This window comes from Struthio camelus, chromosome 3, assembly GCF_040807025.1.
Source record: "Struthio camelus isolate bStrCam1 chromosome 3, bStrCam1.hap1, whole genome shotgun sequence".
Lineage (NCBI taxonomy): Eukaryota > Metazoa > Chordata > Aves > Struthioniformes > Struthionidae > Struthio > Struthio camelus.
Window position 1 is genome coordinate 106,746,461 of NC_090944.1, and position 22,517 is coordinate 106,768,977.

Genomic DNA, 22,517 nt, shown 5'->3' on the forward strand with positions numbered 1-22,517 from the left:
ATGGTAAATGCCTTTTTGATAACTCCCTGGCATTGTGTTTTGGGTATGGCATCTTATTTGAATTATTATTCTAGCTTATTGCTCCGTACACTGGATGGGTGTTTTTAATGGGATCTTTAAAAAGATTGCTTCCCATAATAAACATGAATTGGAACAGTGAGACAGTATTTCTTCTAAACCAGGAATTTGTTTCTAAATTTGACCCAAAAGAACTATAGCTTAATTATGACGTAAATAATTCATCTTTCAATAGGCAAACTGCTTGTATTTTGTTCTTTGACAAACAGAATGAATAAAGGAAAAGTGTAGAATGAATAGATTTTCTAACCAGAGAAATTCTCTTGTTTAAAATAAAAAAGGTTGAATTTTAAATTCAAATTAATTTCAAATTAATGTCACCTCTCCTGGTGACATTAGCTGTAATTATGTCATTCCTGACACAAGTTTGTCCTGCCTGTTCTTAAAAACTTCTCGTGGTGGAGATTCCATAGCCACTTCAGTGATGCATGAGCTCTGCTATTAGAATGTTTTTCTGAACGTGTTGCCTGAATCTCTTTTATTTTAGTCTCCATTACTTGTCTTAATGCCATGAATATGCAGGAGAGCTAATATCCTTTGTCTCTGCAGCATGCTCTTTGATATTTGAAGACGGTTCCCGTATGTCCCTTTATTATGCCCCTACCTATACAATCTTTTCTTTTGGCCTTTCCTTGTAGGTTTTCTTTTCCAGACCCCTGACAATTCCTGTTGCTTTTCTCTGTCTCTCTCCAACTGAGCTACATCTTTCTTGCACGGTGTCTGAAAACTGCAAACCTAAAAGTATAAGCTAAGATCGTATCAGAGCTGAAATTGCCTAAGCCTACTTAAGAACTGACTTTGATAAAAATAATATGTATGTAAAAGAGTTAGCCCTTTTAAATCATTTGCTCATGGTGAAAGGAGACCTGTCTACCACTCTTCTTAGAATTAGACTGCACATCAAAAACACATTTTGCTTTCTTCTATCTTATGAATAAATCTTCTAGGCTTTATGAAATTGTTACAAAGCTACTTTAAAGATAGATTTCACTTGTTTTTGTTAAGCAACTTCTATTATCAAACTTTAATTGACAAAACTAATGTGTTTAGTTCTTAGCTGTTGAAGCACAAGGACGTTTTTACTAATATATCAAAGATCATGGTTCTTCAGATCACTATAGTAGTGAATATTCCTTTTCTGTGTCTGTGGCAATTTTGAATTTATGGATCTTCAAAGAGTTTTCTGGATTGTGAGCTTTTTGCCTGAACTAAAATCCAAATAAATTGGAAGAAAGATTTTCACTGATTTAGTGAGCAAGACTTTGATTATGATAAAATTTACACCAAATTTAGACTTGCATGATGCTAGTAATGTCATGGGTGTTATGCAGTGGTGTGAAATGAACCTAAAACTGTGAATTTTAGGAACACCTCACCTGCTGTCCTACAGCACCCGCCAGTGAATATGCCAGTCATCATAACATGGAGAATTATTTATGATTTAGCTACTGAGTGGACTGGCATTAGAATAGACAGGTAGAAATTTGTCTTTTGTAATGAAGAGGAAAAAGAGACCTAGAAAATTATTTATACAGGAAATCATACAAATCCTTCCCATTCTCTGTTGTGCTTGAAAGCTTTGTCTCTAGTTCTCTGCTGGTGCATCTTTTTTTTCTCCTTATCACCTTGACAGTGGCTTTTGAACAGTCCAGGGTCATAGCCTTGAAATGAAAAGAAGAAGAATAGCTCTATTTTAGGCCCTCTTGTCAATACAATCTGTACATAGTCCTTTTAATGAGGCATAAACAGTATCTGTAGATTGTAGTGGAGGGCTGCTGTGCTGCTCTACTTCAACCTTTTTTTTTTGAACTTATTCCCATGTGGTTATGAATTTCAATTTACTTGCACTTCTTTTCCCTTTCCCCAGTGTTTATGAGCCCTTGCTGGCTATTAACAGTGAGAAGGGAGCATACGAGTCAGCCGGTTAAATGCCTCCTACTTCAGTTAAACAGTATTTGTCTTGTACTCAGTAGAAAAGATTTCTTGGAGTGAGTTATACTACAGACACTTGATGTAGGTCCCACTTACCTAGGTTACTATCTAAAGCTCATGGTCTCTTCAATCACAGGAGGAAAAAAGAGAGACTTCTTGGGAGCATTGCTAATAACATATGTTAAGAAGAAGTGAATAAACTGAGTATTGAATACAGTTTATATTGCATACCCTGTTGTGTCCCCTGCTTACCAGGAGCAGACTGCTCTTGGCCAGTTTTGTTCTTTGCTGCATTGCCTTTTCCTTAGGCTGGTCCCAAATCATGTTTTCTCTTGCAAATAAATCAGACTGGTATGAATAGAGTCTGTTTTGCTGATGCTTTAGGTTGTTGAAAGGGGCTTATTTCTAAAGCACGAGGTGAGATAAAAATGATATCATCCTTTCTCATGACTTCATCAGATTAGACATCAGATCTTCACTGGAAATACACAAGATATATTTCTCCACTCTAATATGTGACTGATTTCTGCAGTAAGTCCCACTGACTTAAGTGAGCTATCCTGGGGTAGCTGTGATGTTCAATAAGATACAGTCAGGCCTGCCATCTGTACCTTTTCTTCAGCTCTGGAAGTATGAAGCATTATAGCAAAACATTACGGCTCTAATTCTTCAGAATTGTGACAAATTCTAACATGCAATTGAGGGCATTTCTCCAGGAAATTAGGAGTGCTTATGGCTTCCTGTGAAGGTGATTCACTCCTCTCCCCTCCTGGGGTAAGTGAGGAACTAGCTCCTGTGATCCAAGTGGCTGCAGCACAAACACCTGCAACAATAGTTACTCAAGGAATGTAGTTTTCTTTTCCTTTTCTATCCATTAATTGCTTGTGGGCAGACCTGGTCAAAAAGAGTTGATTTTGAGTATGTTCTCATTTTCTGAATTTCACAGAAATTTCAGAAGCTTTTCTCAGCTTCCCCAACTCCCCCCCCCCCCCCCCCCCACTATAGCCAGTGCTGCTCCAGGTAGAGCAGCTGCCATTGTGTGGGACCTGGTGTACATTGTGGGTCAGCAGCACAGCCAGAGATTTACTTCACGCCTCTTTACTTCTCATCTCGGCGTTAATCACTGCGCCAGGGTGTCCCTCAGAGCCATAAATGCTATTCGCACAATCTCTGTCATTTGCACCCACACACTCCTCCTACTCCTCCCCCTCCTATTTTCATACACTTGCCTGGATAACAGATAATCCTCTTCCTGACACTCGACATTGCCTCCCAGTTGGAGACAGTATTGCTTAACTGTAAGACAAAAATCCTCTTCTAGAGCATTTATTTTGAAGGGAAGGTTTCTGTAGTCTCCACAGTTCCTTTATCGCACGCACTGGAATTAAAATATTCATACTTTTAAAAAGCTTTCTCAGTAGTAATTATTTTACCCGCCCGCCAAAAGGACTGCAAATGCCTTTCTTCTCTTGGGCTCACTCTTAATCTGTAGTTTGTTACTCATATTAGAAGTGAGCCAAGGCTCCTCTCTTGAAATGACTTTGGCATGACTTGCACATTTACCATCTTCACATATCCAGTACAGAGGAATCATATGCCTTTCATGAGTTTATTTTTTTTAATTGCTTTTATCTAGTGTGGGCTATACATTTTGAATAGATAATATCAGCTGAATTTTCTAGGCTCCTGACATAGTTTTTTGTCTTTGCCAATGGCATAAGAAAGGAAGGTATGAAGTAGAAAAGAGATGGTGCAGACATAGGGGAAGGGGAAAATAAAAGAGTTAGTTATAGAATAGAAAAATAATCTCCACTTACAAGAATCAGAGATACATTTTTACATGTCAGAGTTGCTCCCTATCCAAGAGTCTCTGAGCCACAAACTGATTGCTCCATCTCTATTTGCCGAAAATAGAAAAACAAGCAGCAAGGCTTGAAATACCTAGCTGAAATGAAGTTGAGTGTTTTGCTAATGCACCTAGACAGTCTTATGATTATGATGACTGCACAGTGAACATCATTGGCTTAACAATTTCACTCAAATTCTTAAAAGTCCTAATCCAAATATCCCATTGCTCTTCCCAGCAGTAAATATGAAAATTCACGTAGGACTAGACTGTTAATCACTCGAGAGCACCATTACATTACTTTCTTCATGTAAAAGGCTCTTGATGTGAGTGTAAATATAATTTAAAACAATGTTATTTTCTGTATATGCTCCCAAAGAGGTATTAAGGGATATTATGATTCATTAATCATTAGATTCAGACATACAGACAGGAATGGGACTAGGACTGAGGTTTCTTTCCAAGCTAGCTTATTTTTCTTAGTTTGTCTTATTTTCTTACAAACCTTGTGAGAAGGGTTTTTTTCCCCAGAAACATTTACTACTTTTTGCTTCGAGACGGACATGTTTTGTTGTTATTTTTCACTGCTTCTGCTTCTTTGTCCTACTGAGAGACAAGGGCAGTACCTTACAATAAATAATAGAAGAAGCACCACCCTTTAAGCAGGGGAGACCTACCTCAAATGAAAAAGCCTCTGAGGAATATCATTCTGAAACAGCTGGGAAGCTGACCGCATTATCTAATAGCTCTTCACCCCTTTCCTGGTTTGCATGAAGAGAAAGAGAGCAATCAATCTTTGGGCTTTTTTTCCCTCCCTTTCTTTTACCCTTAAAAGACAGTTTAGCTGGAATGTTAAACCCATTTTCGTTTGTGGAGTTTTATCTTCTCCAGATGGATTCATCTAACATGTACTGACAGCCTGTAATTTTATGCAGCCAGCAACGGGTAATAAGCTTTAGGTATTTGTTGCATAAAATAGCGTATTTGTTAGAACTAAATGGAGGACCAGGCTGCAGGCAGCAACCACATGAAGGACAGGACAGTCATCTCTGAAACAATGCACTGGATAAAATAAAATGGAGCTTTAACAGGAGTATAACCAACTGGCATAATTTCTCTGATTTGTCACAAAATTGCTGTTCTTTGCCCACCCCAGGAGAATACAATAGAATGTATTTCTGAGAATGAGAAGCACAAATTTGTGGACAGATCCACATTCAGTGGAGCCCCGACAGCTTTGAAAAACTCTTCCAGCTTCCATTGGCTCCGGAGTTTTCTCAGGTAGCGCTTTTCTGGATGTGCAACAGCGCAGCAGTCTCCACTAAAGGGAAATGCTAGGAAGCTGGGCTAAAAGGTAGCGTGTGTGTTTGACCAGAAAATCCTGCAACAGCGATATTGGATTCCAGATTTAACTCATGTTTTGCCACGATGGTAGCCAGCACATAGCCAGTACAAGTGCAAGAAATTTAGTTCCTTGGAAATATGATTTATTGCCAACACGTTACCTTGGCTTTTCGCTAAGGTGTCAGGGTGCCAGAGGAATTTGTTGCAGATATTTATGCTCTTGGCTCTTTTCTTTTCCTGGTGCTTCTCCTCAGCTAGAATGTGGGTGGCAGGAACACTTTGTTCAGTATTTCCCTTTTCAGCTTTGTACCACTGGATTCTTCTCATCTGCCAATATTTTATCTGCTATCCTTGTTTGCATTCATCCTTCACAAAAGCTGTTCACTTTATCCCAGCCCATGCACTGAGATGTCTCCCCTTGAAAGCTGGGGGACAACTAAAATTAACTTAATTTGCATCTTGTCATTCTGGAGAAGAATCACTGCAGACTCTCCATAGGCCAAGCTGGGAGCAGGAGAGCTGAATCCAAGCTGCCAAGTTCCTATGGAGTACTTACCATGGGGCCAGTCCTACCTCCAATGCAGTGAGGAGGGAATGATGTAGGCCTATACAATGAGAGTAAGATGAATCTTTGAAAAGAATCTTCCATTTCCCTTATGCTGAATAGTGTAGAGTGTCAATCTACATGAGCTTGAGTCATATCAGCAACCCAGAGAGTAGTTGCATTTTAATGAATTTCAGAGCTTTGGGATAAGACATAATGTGGACAAATAAGATTATCACTGGTTGACATGTAAACTCTTCTCCACTCCAAATAGCTGTACTGCTCACAACTTATCACTTGTCACTAACATCACGGGTATATCATTAGACAGCAGAAATTATTGACTTTGGCATGGTCTGACAGTTACACTAATCCTAACATTTGATTAATCCTTAGACACCCTTGTTTCATGCGGGGACCTGTTCAGCGGATTTACCTAGGTGACATCTTCCCATTAGAGCTTGGACAAGTAGGGAGGTGCAGCCAAGTAGTTATTAAAGAAGAGAGCACGAAGGGTCATGTTAGTGGTTAAAAGCACCATAGACTATTTAAGTACTTTTTTAGAAGTTGAGGCAACATCTGAATGCACAAGATGTGTGGACTGTATTTGGCGACCAAGGCTTTTGCTTCTGTGGTGGTTCCTCTGGAAGGTCCGTTGCTGAACTATGCTCTTGACTCAGCAAAACACACCTACATATAGCTGAAGTCAATTAATTGCCCTCCTGATGGGAGCCCAGCTGCTTGAAAGAGTTGGGAAGGACTGTAGAAACTAACTGCACTACCCTGCTGCTCAGACCATATTAATTCAAGCCGCTTTCATGGCACCCATCCTAACCCAAATCCCAACTCAGGAACTGATTAGGAGAATAATTTTATCACCTATTTCTTGCCATGGCTGTGAGTGAATGCTTTTTTGCAAAGCAAGTTACAATGGAAGCCCATTTTAGATAAACCACAAATATATGGCTGAATTTTTTGAAAAGTGACTTTAGATTTTGGCTGCCTACAGTTTTAGAAATCCAGCTTGAGACAAAGTAAAAAGAGCACATTTCCCATAAGGTTCTGAGCCTGCCTTCTGAAAATCAGCCCTCTGAAAGTGTCTCACCTGGCTTTCATATGGGAAATAAACCCATGTCCCCTGCCATTTCTAGAAAGTCTCTGCACCCTGCGCCCATAACTAAACAAAGAATGCAGTTGCCTGGGAAGATCAAATTACAGGCCCAAAGTTAAAATGAAGGCTGGTGAGGGATATCACAGAGGCACACAGGTTCACATCATGGCCTCTGCCCTTGGGAATGGCAGAGATAGACACATATAGCACACATTTACAAGCTCAGTCACAGCTTCGCTTTTCGTGCATGATTTCATGTGCCACTGTCTTAGTGGTAGAGGTGACAGTGCAACCTAATAGGGACTGATGGTTAACAACATCCACTAGCTGACAAACTCTTCATTTGCTGTCTTTTACCCTCCCTGAAGCTGTAAAGCGTCAGATGCCTCTGTGATAAAGCAGGTAAAGTTTGCCTCACAGACTGGAAATGAAGACTTTTGAAAAGACTATGAGAACAAAACATTAAAGAATTGCTTGGGTAGGAAAGTATTTGCAAAGCACTGCGGCATCCAGCCATTGCGCTGTGACATTACAGCAGCCTCTGCTTGCCGTTTCTAATAAAAGATAATGGACAATGGGGTGTCAGAAAGCCTTGAAAACACATTTTCTTCTTTTAAAATAAGGCAAGAGATAGTAAGCAAATTTACTCAGAGTTAGTATGTCTATATTATACATAGAGCTGGTTGGGCTACCTCCTTCCCCTCTGTGCTAAATGAGCTGTGTAGACAATGCCTTACAAATTAAAATATGCTCTCTCATTAACAGATTTTCAACAAATAAGCAAAGAGGGCCAATGGAATAACATGGGATGTTGTTTGGTCCATCAGGAGCAACATGATTTGTCACTGCACAATATCTCCAAGATCTCCCCGTCTCCAGATGTCATTCTCAAATAACTATCTGCATATATGCAACTCTGAGGGAAATGAAATAATGTGCTGCTAATACTGGACAGCCCAATAAATTATTCCATCCCCTGGAAGTCATCAACACAGATAGCGAAATTGCAAAGGCTGATAGGTCCTTGTTACTATTTTCTTCTGTGTAATTAAATGTCTAGCCTACTCACAGGTTTGAAGAAATAAAGGGTTTTGTAAGATAGGGTTTTAATTCTTGACAGCTAAAGCTGTTTCCTAAGCCAGGCCAGTGCTGTCAGTGGAAAGGAATGTGCTGATGAAACTGGCAGCTTTTGTGCCTCATGCGGTGCTCAAAACTCTGCAGAGTTCCCACTGGTTTTATCTAGTTACCGTGAGCAGACACAGAAAGCTAAAATGAGATTAAAAAAGCCTGTAGAGAAATGAAACTCACTATTGTATTACATTAAAAGTACAGAAAGTTTATCTTTTTCTCCTACACACATGCATATACCTGTCTCTTTTTCTGTTTTCTACCCTGCATGGAAAAGTTCTTGCCCAGCCCAGGGGTCCTTGGTTATGTTTAGTATTCAGACCCCAGAAGGCATGGAGAAATGTTCAAATACTGCTGCTGTTACTGGAGGTACCTTACTGTGGCACAGGATCTGCCTCTTTGGGACAGGCATTGTCATTCATTGTATGTTTTACTGTCCTAAGCACAAAATGATCATCTTCCCAGGTGGCATTTAAGCATTCCAGGAGTAGGAAAGAACAACAGCAACAATACAAAAGTTTTGATAAACCACAACCAGTTACTTTTATTCATTTGTTTTCTTGCCATGACAGTGAATCAAAACTTCCACTATTTGCACATCATGAGAGCAGAAGTCTTTTTCTGAAGCTGGGAAAAATGCCATTAGCATTGATTTCCTGGGATTATTCTTTGTTAGGGTATAAGTCTTTTGAGTTAGCACTACTACGAGTGTGTCTGAGTGAGAAGCAGCAGAATCTTCTGTTCCTCTTGTAAAGATACAGCCCAGGGAAATCCAGGCAGACAGGAACATTTCAGAAGGCAGCCTTCCCTCAAGAGGTTTTAAGTAGGATTTGGTACATGTTTAAAAATATTGCACTCCAAAGAAAAGTTCATTCTTAAAAACTGTCATCAGGGTATAAGCGGAGAAAACCGGCTAAATGGAAAAAAGGGTTGGATGTTAGCTCAGGAAATTTGCATATGAAATGCCGGGGGGAAGAGGACACTGGATAAACAAAATTTTAAGTAAGACTAATGATATTATACATGAAAGCAGAGACAGAATAGGTAATGGGAATGAGAGTTTGGAAATAGAAATTGAACTTGAGAAGAAGCTAAACTCAAAGTAGTTCAGTGCCCTCAAGTCAAGGAGAGTAGATCGTCTCCAGCCCAGAACTGGGAGAGAACTGGCTCATGAAATCATTCAGGAAAAAAAGACTTTCAATCTGCCATTCAAGCTAACAGTGGCACATTAAGACTGGAAAGAAGAAAAGGTGATGCCTTTACATAGAAAGAGGAGGGAAATCAAGAAATGCATGGGCCTGACCTCAGAAGTATGTTAAGAATTCAGAGAGAAATAAACATTGAAGAGATCGAGGAATAAATACTACATAGGTTTATTAAAGGAAGACAGTGCTAGGCTAATCTGATTTCTTTCTGTGCTAACTGTTTTTTTCTGTACAAGGGAAATACAACTTATCTTTTCTAGCTGGACTTCAGTAAGTGATTTCAGATATGACACTATGTGAGAAATTACTAGTTTTCCACAAGAAGATGTAGATCAGCCAAAAATATGAAATCATTAAAGAGAAGGTGATTGAAGACAGACAAAAAAGTGGTAGTGTTAGAACATGAATCACTGGGCTGTAGAGCAATCACTAGTGGATCTTCTCAAAAATTGGTCTTATTATTTAATCTCATTTAATATTCAATCAATGTAATTTAATATTTTTGTGAATGAACCTGATCCTGGAACAGAAAAGAAGGAGCTAATGAAATTCGTGGATGACACAAACACAAGAGATACCAACTGTAGAACCCCTCTTTGAAATATTGCGCACAAAGAATTAGATGTCAGAAGATTCAAGGTAGGGGCGAATAGGAAATAGGAAAGGGGCAAAATAGGCTACTGTTTAAGTTCAACATCATGCGCCTAGAGATAAATAGCAAGAACTTCTGTCATGCGCTGAGACTTCATTAGCTGAACAAGAAGGAAAACGATCTGGCTGTAGCTGTCAGTCCCAAAGTGACTGTGAGCCACCACTGTGTTGGGGTCATTAAAAAGTCAAATATTCTCTGTGGATATTATCAGGAGACATATGAGTGTCAATAGCAAAGTCGGCCGGGATGTTGTGTGAAATATTGTGAGTGAGTCTCATCACCCGCAGGACAGATGAGTTTAGACCAGGGTAAAGGTAAAGAAAAAAAATCATTACGACATCATCAAGAAAATGGATATCAAGTTGTGAAAGAAGAGTAAAAGAATGTAGGTTGTTCAGCCTAGCAGAACAAAAGCTAGGTAATCAGATGATTGCTACCTAGGAATAAACAGAAGGATAAACACCAATGAAAGAAGAGAGCTATTTAAACTAGAGGATAGTGTTGACAAAAGGATAACATAGATATTCATTTCCCACAATTAAATCCATGCCGGATATGGGAAAGTTTCCAGTTATCACAGTAATAATGTTCTGAAACACTGACAACTGTGGACAGCCATATTCAAGAAAGATTAAATCAAGCTAAGACAGGTGCAAAAAAGAGCTACCAGATCAATAATACAATGGTGAGCCTATTGCCCAAGCTGCACTAGAAGTGAACTTGCCCTATGCAGCCCAGCAAAATGGAGACAGAGAAGGAAGACTACTACTTTCTGTAAATATGCCTAGGGAATAAAGACTAGGGAAGAAGAAGAGCCATTTAAACTAAAGGAAAACAATAGCCTGAGAATAAATGAGGATGAACTGAACATGAATACTTTTAATCTGTAAATGAGAAAAGGGTTTCTACAGATTGAAGTAACAATGGTAAGAAAGGCCTTTTAGTGAAATTATTAGGGGACATGTCAAAGCTGACTGCTATTTGCTAGTCATAGGATGTCACTACCTCCAATTGCAGGGGCTTGGAGTCAGTGACCCAGGTAACCTAAATGGACAATTTAGATGAATCGATTCTCAAGTTCAGCCACAAAGGGCAATGAGTAGAGGTTGTTTTTCCTTTTAATTCTCTTTTAAGTGTTGCATTTTCTTAATCTTCACTTGCCCAAGTCACTGTTTTCATTTCTATTATGCATACAGTCAGTAAAGAACCAGAAGTTTCTCTAAACTAAGTTGGAAGATAGATCACAGTTTTGGACACAGTTCAGATGTGTAGGTCATATAAAAACTGTGTCGCCCAAGCAATATATACTAGAAACTACTAGAAACTACATTACGCAGGAAAAGCAAATGCTTTTCCTTGTTTTCCCCAGTCCGGACAAGGCAATAAATTCTAGCTCAACAATAAAACACATCTATTTATTTGTTTGCATCACCTATTTTGGCCAAAAATGGGGTGGAGCAGAGATGGAAAGCAAGATGAGGACAGAATCCAACTTATTCTCTTCACACTGTCTGTTCTTCTAATGGTTTATGGTGCCATTTGGTACAATAAAGCTAAAAGATTCTTTGTCTTTCATGTTGTCATAACACTACAGTTTAATATTCAATGTTCAAACTGGATAAACACACAGGAGCAGTATATTTCCATTAATTTCTTGGATTTCTGTGGAAGCATTCTTTAAGTTCTCTTTCCTCAGAGATTTCCAGACCTCTGTGAGTCAGCCCAAGCTATAAAAACACCGAATTTCTTCTGGTAGTTGGACATTTTTTCTCTAACTTTTCAGGAGCCAGAACAACAGGTTAAAAATAACGAGGAAGAGAAAGAAACAAAAGGTCTCAATAATCAAAAAAATAATAATAATGGTTTGATGCCATGTTGAGTTTCCAGATATAGGCTCTTGTAGATCTCATTCATGTTACTGATTTTCCCTCTGTGAGCACAGTGGATATAGTGATAAATTTCTCTTTCAGTTACTTTCAATAGCTATGCTTTATTTACCTGAAAGCAAGGTAATAAGGCGGTTTCATGAAAACCCGAGGCTTACAGCTCTGTTATTGCCAGCTGCTGGATATGTAGAAAGAGACTTCCGGAGACAATCAAGTGGTGTCAGTGATGGGATGATTCACTGAGAACCAGTGTTTTTTAAAGGTCAGGCAAGAGCTTGATTTATTTCCCTTTTCTTGAGTGATAAGGCAGAGTGAAGAAGCTGAATAGAAAACCATTACTCTAATTGCTGTACAGGGAAGCAATTGTTCATTGGGACCATACTTGGGGCATATTTCTTTTCTTCCAATTGACCTTTTCCTATAATTTTTTCCCCCTCTGGTTCATTCTTCAGCAACAGTAGCAAATTACAATTATCACATTAAACTCATCTGAAATTTTCTCCCTGTGAAATCTCAGCGGTTTCTGTTCCTTTTACCTTTTTCTTTATTTCATCAGGAATTTTGATTGCTTTGCTAATACTTAGTTATGTATGTGGGAGCAGTCACAGATATATCTAACATCTTTCATCCTGAAGAATCCAAAAGAATTGTACATACAAAAGAATCATTTCACCTACCCTCAAAATCAGTGATCTTTGGAATGTTACTTACAGTGCAGGAGTGCTTGCTCTAATCTGCCTACGGCTAGGGACAGAAACTGAAGGACAGTCTTGATCTGACTTTGTTCCTAAGATCTGTCTAGAATAGCTTTCTATCTGTTCTTAAATCACACTTTTTTTAAAGCAAATTTATATCTTCTTTTCATACTACTTTTAGTCCTTCTAAGCTTATTTCAGGGTGTTTTCTTCCAAATGTCAGAGACATTTATTCTCGTTTACTCTGAGCAGTTTAAACTGGTTGACTTGTAATCACTGTATTGCTGGAAGAAGATAGACTTGGACTTTACATAGTCTTTTAAACAGGGGTATGCTGAACAAGAGCAGATTCTAATTTGGTTGCAGTGTAGGTTAGGCTGGATCATGTCAGAGGTTCAGGTTACACAGAAATGATATGGTGTGGACTCTTCCTTTTCAATATTTCTCCACAATAAGAATGGTAGCTTTCTGTAAAGTGATTTCTACCACCTGCTTCTCCAGCAAAGGGAAAGAGAGGTGGATGCTGTGAGACTAGCCTGTCCCATAGGATTTTAACTGCATGGCTGAAGAATAAAAAATGCATTTTTTTTCATTTGTTCATTCTATCTGAATAGGGGATAGGAAGGCTGAAGCCACAATTGTCACAACTAATGTGGAATGTGGACATGGTGTAAGTAGCATCCTGGTAGAGCCCTACACTCTTTTTGGTCTTATCTCTTTTTCTGAAGAGAACCACCTGAGTTCTGTCAAGTTCACTACAACCCATAGACTTTGTAGTACAATTAAAATGCATAAATTAATATTTGTGGCGCAATGTGCTGCAAAATTACTGCTAACCTTTTCTCTCAGGAAATATACGAGACTGGAGTGAAATGAAAATTATATTCATCATTTGATTAAAACATTTCACAGCCCATGTAATCCAAATAACTTTATGAATTACTGTCATTGAGACCGAAGTTGGGAAGAGAGATACCCAGAAGCTAAAAAAAAAAAAAAAGTGAGAAGGAAAGAGAGAGGAAGAGAGAATGAATGGGAAATATAAGGTTTATAGCAAAAAAGGAATTCAAGTCATCTGTGCACCTAAAATGTTAGACACTTGTATTTTGGAAAAGGAAAAGTCTTTTCTGCTGCACCGACAGAAAATGGCCATTTGGAAGACTTTCCAAGTTGCAAGTTTCTCCTCTTTGCTGTCTTACATTGCATTTAGTATTGGCAAAAAATGCTAAACTGAAAGCCTTGAAAGTTTAAATCTACTCTACTCTAGAGCAGCTAGAGCAGCTACTGGATAGACAATGGTAGCTCATGAGATTTCTGCAAATTTAATCTCTCTTCTCCATAAGATTATGGTACCTTTTCTGAAGATCTACTCATTCTTTACCCATTCCGCTTTTGGAAGCTTTGCTGAAGCTTGCTACATAAAGAGGCTAAGAGGGGTGGTGAGCTTTTCCTGAAGACTCACAGAACCAACTGGTATCAGCATGCTCTGTTGTTACTTCTTTCAGCAGGCGCACACACCCAGCAGATTTGAAGCTGAAATTTACCTTTGCAGTCAAGGTTTTGGGGACTTCCCATAGTTATGCTTGTGTGAATTGTGTATATATATATGTATATCTAAACTCTAACGGTTGATAGAGCTCTGAGTCATTTCTATGAAGCTCATCATAATCTCTGAACCCTTCTCAGCGTTAGTATCCCAGCTCTAAAGAGAATGAGCTGGCTGTACACGTGTTCAGGAGAGCACCGTTGGGGCCACCTCCGGCTAGCAGTGATTTAGATTCATATTCCCCCTCTGCCTCCTGGGTGATCTTGGTCTGGCTCTTTTAGACTTGTATATGTGATTTTACTGAGATATCGAATCCTTCAAAGCAGGGATTTGCTATCTTACAAATGCATGTGTCCTACCTACCAGTAAGATGCCTAGACAGGAATGTAAGAAAGGTAGAGAATAGGAAAAATGCATAATGCCCCAGAAAAAACATTCAGTGAGATCGGGAACAGAGCTCTGAGCCCTAAGAGCTCAATCTTGTCCTGCAAGCATGATATTACTATTTCCTGCTCTTCTCCTCAGTGCTAAAATTTGTACTGAAAGAAAAAATTGTAACAAAACCAGACATTTGTGAAAAAATATAGAAGCTTGAAGTCATAATCCCCAAGTCATTTACATTGGACTTGATTCATAGGCATTGATGTATTTTCTTTCAATGCAGAGCATTTATTTTGTAGAGAAGGTACATTTCTCTCCCTTTCATGCTCTCAAACTGTATATATAATATCATTTACATTGCAGATATTTATTTTCTTCTTCCCAAGATCTTTCACTTCTCATGAAACGCTATTTTACCTCCACCCCTAAGAGCCAGTTTCATCTGTTGGCACATTTATAATTTAAGCACCACAGTCATCAGCTGCAGAGAACACTAGCTGATTGGTAGTGATTTTTGACTATGAGCATATTGTACCTAACAAGCCTTATTCTTGATGTGAAATCTAAACCATGTCTTGAATTTCACTGGTATCCCATGACTCATGTCTTTTCATTCAGTGTTACAAAGACTCTTGGCTACTGATTTAACAGCTAGAAAGAATTAGGTTACTTGTTTGTATTTAGTGAGAATGTCTTAAGTCTTCAGGCTTAAGTGAATTAATACTATCGTTGATAATGGGAACAGACTCACTTCAAGAAAGATCGTATCCTAATCGTTCCATGTTCTGTTATTATTCCATATAATGATGCTACTACCACTTGTTGGGGAAAAGTCACTACATTTTCTCATGCCTCACTTTCCCATTTGCAACATACCGATTTTTTCCTCACGTTGTGCTAGGAGATTCATGTACTGTTCATGAAATAGAGCCATAAAGGAATGTTTTATTATTTACAATGTATTTTATTTTTAATAAACATCCTCAGTCAGGAGAGACTCTCCAGATGCCGTGAAAATAATTAAAGAGTGCAATACAATAAAGATAAAGAAATCTTTATTTTTTTTTAATAGGGCTTTAGTTGGATTACAAAATGTCACTGAAATAATAATAACATGAAATAAAAGATTTGTTTCTTTCTTTGATTTTCCAAAGCCAATGATCTGTAACTGCCTGTTAGCTGTTACACAGTCATGTCTCTTGGTATGCATTTAATGCTTTAAACATGCCCTTGATCATATGAAAGCTTGATTATGCCAACATCTTTCAGGTTCTGCATGACAATCAAGGCTGTGCTGGAAGGACTGGATCTAATGCCAGCTGAAGTCAAAGTAAACCCAGCACTAAATACCACAGGCAATATTACGGATCTTCTAAGTCAGTCCCCGTGGGAAGCTGCACAGCTCCAAGCCAGATAGCAGTGAGCAACATGGAATTCTCTCAGTTTCTCTTTGGCATTTCACATTACATTTTAAAGAATTATTTCTTCAAATTTTATGATTGCAAAGTATTATTTTGAAAATTTAAAGCAGGTGTAATGAGCCTCATGACAGAAACAACCTGAAAGTTGAAACTTTTCCTTAGCTAAATCCCACTTTACAATCTGTTACTGGTGTCCTTGTCATGGCGAGCTTCTCTTCCCCTCACAGTTCCTCTATGGTATGGTCTGCATGACAGAATCCTGGGAGTTAGCACAGGCACGCAGACACCAAGGTGACTGATAACTTGAGAGATTCCTTAAAAATCCTGTGGGTAGGGAAGTGGATAAATAAGTAAATAGGTATTAAACCCTGACAAAGATCTATTATGTCATCCTTCATTCCCTACTAATGCAGAATAGATTTTTTTGAGATTCTTCCTAATATTTCTGTCATTCTTATTTTAAATTGTGAAGAAGTAGGACCTGCAAGACAATGGTCATCAAGCACTGTGTGATACCGTCAGCAGCTACCATGCTTCTCCCTCCTACTTCCGACACCCTTTAGACACAATCTAAATGACCGTATTTCATGCATTTTTTTCCCTCTTATATTTTTCTAGCACTGGATTCAGTTGTATTCTTACTGAATGTAATTAAAAATGGCCTGAACGGACACACGGAAAATTCTTTTGGTGGGGGGGGGGGGAGGCGCAGAGAAAGGCAGGAGGTTGTTCGAAATCCAAATGCAGAGCAGAGCATCTTACCTAGAGTTTAATTTTTAACTCTCAAGGGCCTGAGATTCTCCTCTCACCTGATGTTGGACATCTGCAACATAAGCGTCTGAGATAACATCTGAGCTAATCACTCTAGGTTCCTTTTAGGGAGAGTAAGAGAAACAGATACTTCCATAGTATCAGTCCTCCGACCTGGGTTGGCCATCTTCTTTAGCACAAATTCAACCGTATCCTCACATCACCTGTTTCTACCCATTGATATAAAGCTAGGGTAAATAGTGAAATGGTCACATAGTAGACATATGCAGCCAGATGATGTAATTTCATACTCATGGACTCCAACTTCTGGTAGAACTTTAGGCTCAAAGTTTTACTAATCTGGATGGAAAACAAGGGCCATGGTACCTAAATCCATAATGACCAACACTAAGATTTCTGATCCCTTGAATTAAATGTGTTTGAAATCTAATTTTGAAGTCCAGATCCTAATGCAGTATCCTATATCCATTACTGCAGTATAAATGCCTTTGGTTAGTTACTGCTGTTCTAGGTGATTTTAGGGAAATCATCTATTCCATTTTCTCCCTTTAGAATGAGGAAGATACTTTCCTTTCTCATTGTCCTGTTGTAAGGGTGAAGACCATCCACGAGTGTGAGGCATCAAGCAGTTCAGGGTGAAAGAGATGTAATTAGCTTGGTTCCACATCTTGTGCTTAGCCATGCTCTTAGACACAATTTCTAATCTCATCTGCAACAAATTGATTTGAGCTGGTAACATTCTGAAGTATTTTATATTGTAAATGGAAATCCTCCTATATCTCCTAAGCTCTAAAAAGTAGTTGCATCAAAAAATTCTATTTGAAGTGGGGCTTTTTTTCCCTCATATAATGTCAATTTGATATTGCTTCTGATTATTTCTGATCAAAAGGCTCATCTTTATCTGAGGTCTCTGCTCCAGTTCCTTATTTTCTCCCCTTCTTTCTCTATCTCTGCATACATTTTAAAGTCTAATTTAGGCTCCCAACACCCTGCTAAATGTTATCTGTTCCTTTAGATTCTTATTTAACTGTTCTTGTCTTAATTTCATCTCTTGCAATTGTAACTCATTATTCAGGTTATTTCTCACAAGATTGATTTGAGTATTAGGAGATCATTTACTTTTCCATTATAACAGCCACTTCAGGTTATAAATTCTGACTATAAGGAGAAAAATGTGCTTATCAGTTTTGTCAGCCTTTGTGTGAAGCAGGACTGGGCTTGTGCTGCAGAGACTTTCATGGCTGGCACAATTTCTATCTCTGTATTTTCCGTGGATAATCCTGCTGTTGCATCTCCAGCACACTAGAGTGTTCAGGAAACGACTTGATTTTTATTGTAGTTTTCTGATGTGAATTAGTTATATGCCTGAAATGAGAGGATTTCTCCATCACATGCCAGTGTTAAGAGCTGCTACCTGGAGGAGCAGATGGTTCAGGTGATTGCTAGCTATGGTGTGTGTTGCTACTGTTGGGAACAATTATGGCTTTGTTTTCTGTGCTGCATCTTTAAATTTCCAGGATTTTGCTGGAGGCTGCTGCCATTTTCAGATAGAGTCTGTTCATTTCAGATAGAGTATGTTACAGAGGATCCTCTGCTCTCCACCACGGGGGCTTTTGCGCTTCCTTTTTGTTTGGCTTTGCCTTGATCCATATTAAATTACTAACGGAGGAAAGAAGCATGAATTCATCCTTGTGCATATAACAGGAATGTCTGTGGAAACTCCCAGCTAGGTTTCTGGTTAGAAACTGGATAGATTCATAGTTATTAGAAAACAATAAAGCTCCTTCCCAGTGCAGAAGTGCACACTCTGAAAAATGTGATGTAAATTGCATTCCTACCCATGATAAGTCTTATTGGTTATTTTAGGCAAGTCTTCAAACAACCTGTTGAATTTTGCTGGTGTGATGCTCAGGCTTCCAGCTCAGGCATTCTTCTAAGCACTAGGGAGCTGTTAGGAGGCCATTAAGAGAGATGAAAGAAAGTGATGCTGTTTCAGAACTGGTGCTTCCTTCCGGATTTAATCCCTCTCCATCAGGCTTTATACGGCTTGATATGCTGCCATCCTCAGAGGCACTCTCTGCTAATGGAGCATAGGTTTCCTGTCACAGATGAGTCCAACCTTCCTACCTTCAGTCAGGTGAAATTGCCTTTGCCACAGAGTTTGTCAGTTCTGTTCTTAATAACGTGTCCTTTATCTCTTGCTTTTCGTAGGATAGACATCTATTCATGGCAAGAGTCTGATACAGTTTTTTTGTAAGATATCCAGGATGTGCAGCCTGGAAAATAAATAATTATCACTCTTCATTTAATTATAAATATCTTGGTGTTGAGGCAGCTCTCACTATCAGGTCTGAAGCCTGAGGAAGGGCTCATAGACACTGCCACAAAGTTGTTCAGTGACATGACAGAAGGCAAAGATACAGCTGTTCAACAAATTACATCTGCCAAGGGCACAGAATCCCATTGCACAGTCATGCAAATGTCACATTTCAACCTCGTGGTCAACTATTATATATTTCTATGGAGAAGAATTAGGAAGAGTTTGGATCCCTCTACTCTCTCCTTTATATAAAACCTTAAATGACGTAATTACGTTTCTGGGCCATTGTCCCCGCCACACTGGATTTACAGTGCAAATATCTCCTTGTCTTGAGGTTCCAGCCCACCTTTAAATTCTGTCAGAAAAACTTCTTTGTTTTGAAGACAGCACTTAAAGAGAGCTTCACCTTTAGTTACAGCTCCAGCACAAGGTACGAACACTAGGTAAGTCCCACGCATGCTTTGTAAAGGGACTAGGCAGAAGGCCAGCTTAAAACCTAGACACCGCTTTAAATTGTGATGTTGAAGCTTTTAGCAATTTCTGCACTTTGCTGTGAATTATATGACATGTGTGGGGGAGTTATAGTATGCCTTTATCCTAGCCCTTTACACAGAGTGAATTTTAACCTCCTCTGGTTGTCTCACCACTGTGGCTCACTCTTCCACTGCCTTTTCACAGCATCTCTTCTCCCTTAGAAAGCCCAGTCAAGTTGAATTTTGTAGTTGTTACTGTACAGCACAGATATGTGCGGAGAATAATGAATAAATAAAATGTCTACATGTTTTCAGCAGAAGGGCTGCCCCTTCAAGGCAGACAGTCAGGAAACGTTTAGCAGCCAGGTCTTTTGTTCATCTAGTGGTGTGGGGGAAAAGTACTTGGGAGAGGGAAAGATCTTTTTAAAGAACAAGTAGAGATGCTGGGAGCAGGGGGTTAGGGTTTGATATTAGCATTGGATTTCATGGGAGGGTCAAAATATGGATCCCCGGATAACTGAGGGGAGCCAGCTTTGACTCTATATTTATTAACGTTTTTGCTGTTATTGGACTAGCCTCCCCTGGCAGAACTCAGGTTAACTTCATTAATTGTGACTAAGGAGCAAGCACAGGCTTTTGTCTAGCCAGTGGGAGGCGTCATGCTCTTGTAGCGGTGTTGCAGAGGCTCGGTGATGTTTACCTGTCTGTGGGTGAAACTGGGTATACAGACACTCAGGCTGCTTGGACTGCACAAGAGACTGGGTCCACAAAGCTAGAAACACTGCTAGAAAATCTTCTAAAAAGTCAGGGCCTCCCACATTGTAAAAGTCTGCAATAGCTTTTCAAAATAATCTCCTATATCTGTCCTGGCCCTGGGGGCCCCCCCTGCTGTCCCCACCACCCCACAAGCTTCCCCCTTCCAGCCCCATTTCAGCCCAGCTCGGGGCCGTGAGTTCCTGCTCTGTGACACTGCAACCCTGCCATGGCCCTGCCCCTGTCTGGCCACGGGACCCCCATATTGTGCCCAGGGAGCCACTGGCCATGTGGTACCTGGACACGGTCTGCTGTGGCCTTAACTGAAGAGCTGCTCACTTCTTCCATGGTCCTCACTTGCATCCTGCAATAGTTAGATTTTAGTGCTGGTTGTACATGGCTGATTGCTTGACAACAGCTGACACTCATAAAATGCAGCACTGAAGATCTTGTTAATGACTTGTCATCATTTTTTTCCCTTACTTTACGGGACTGGGGAAAACAAACAGTTACTTGGTCCTAAACAGAAGGCAGCCTTCCCTAGCTTCAAGGTGCCAAACTGAAACTGATTAATTGCAGTGCATTAAATTGCAAAAAGCAGAGCGTGTTTACGCAGTGGATGCATTTGAAAATGCACCAGGTAAGAAATACGACATATCTGGAGGGGAATGGCAAAGTGGCAAAGAAGAATTTGCCAACACATATCTCTTGTCAATTCTTTACAATATCTAAGCCCGGGCTGATCAAGTCTAGTCAGCGCAGTTCTCCAAATGCCAATGACAGCACATTGGCTTGAAGGGCTCCCAGTACTGCAAGTACTGCAAGGCTTGAATAGCAGTGGTGAGGAAATATTACAAGATGTCCCTGAAGTAGAAATGGGCCTAAAAATGAGGGTTCCTGAAGTCAATTTTTTATTTAAAGGCTCCAGTTAGCCTACTTGCTACTAATTTGGTGTTCTTTCTCAGAGGAGTGGGGAGCAAGTTCTCATGTCCACTAAACCTCAATGATGTTTCACTGGAAATGTCAAGCTTTGGAGTATAAACTGAATGTGATTCTCAGCTTAAAAGCCCTTTACTCTTCCCATGTCGTGCAAAAGAAAAGAAAGGAAATACACATAGAGATCTGTGGATAAAAAGGCACTGATAGGCTAAGCTGGAGTGGGCGTGCGTCAGGTTTAGCACATGACATTTAATGGCTTTAGATCAATTTTTGTTACAGCCTGGAATGCCTCTCATTCTAATCTGAACATTAAGAGACTATGAAGTGGCTGGGATGGCATCTCTAGGGAACAGAAATCTACTTTTCCGGTGAGTAAGAGAAAGGAGAAGGTACAGATGACTTGCTTGACTTGCCAACAGAGAACTACAGCATTGCACAAAACACTGCCTTTTGAGTCAAATGAGTTCAATTTTCCCTTAATTTGAGGGGAAGAGGAGCATTTGGCAGGTTCTTCTCTTTAAGTAAACTATTCACTAGAGGCAGAAGGGACATGTCTTATGCAATCCCCTCTATTCATCATGGAAGGACTATCTTTAAACAGGTAACTATCTTTGATCTTTGGAGAATATTGCCAAACTAATGATCTAGGAGAGAAAACCTCTGATTTGAATTCAGAAAAGCAGTTTATGTCCTAATTTACCAAAGATCTATTGGGAGATAAGTGTCTGAAGAGCATTAGCTACCTGAATAGATCTGTTCAGCTAAGTCCCTTTTCCTCTTATCAGTACACTGATTCTGTATAGTTATCTCATTTATCAAAGAAAAGTAAACCTTATTGAAATTATATAAAACTAGTATATTATTGGAATACTAGATTGCAACAGCTCCTGAGGAGTTACACTGTTCCCTTGGGTGTAAAGAAGCATTCAGGCAGGTATTTAAAACCATATTGTGTGCTCAGTTCAGAGCTGTTCCACGCTATGAGCTACATTTATATGTACATCATATGGTATTTAACTATTAAATCTGAACTGTTGCAGCTAGGTTATTGAGGTGAGTTCCCAAGATTGTTTCCACCCTGTGGCAAATGAGAGATATGCAGGTTTTCAAGTGTAACTCCATACCAAATTCACAGATGTCTTCTGTTACGACAGTCTCTCTTACTCAGCAATTATCCTTTACACTCCCGTCATACTGAGCCAAAAGCTAATGAATAAATACACCTTTTCTGGTGCAACTAATGCACTGATGGGCCAGGAAAATAAGGAATCTGTTAAACTAAGGATGGGTCAAGTAAACTGACCCGTGCTAAGCCTTGTCACAAAGCCTGCTGAGCCAGTTCATTGCCTTGTGACCTGAGATGGGCATTGAGGACCAGTTCCTAATCACCGTCACTGTGAGTGGGATTTAGCTACCTAAAGAAAGGTGTCTATTACTGTTTTAGATACCCAGCTGTGTCTGAAACATCTGCACAACCTAATGGCATGCCAAC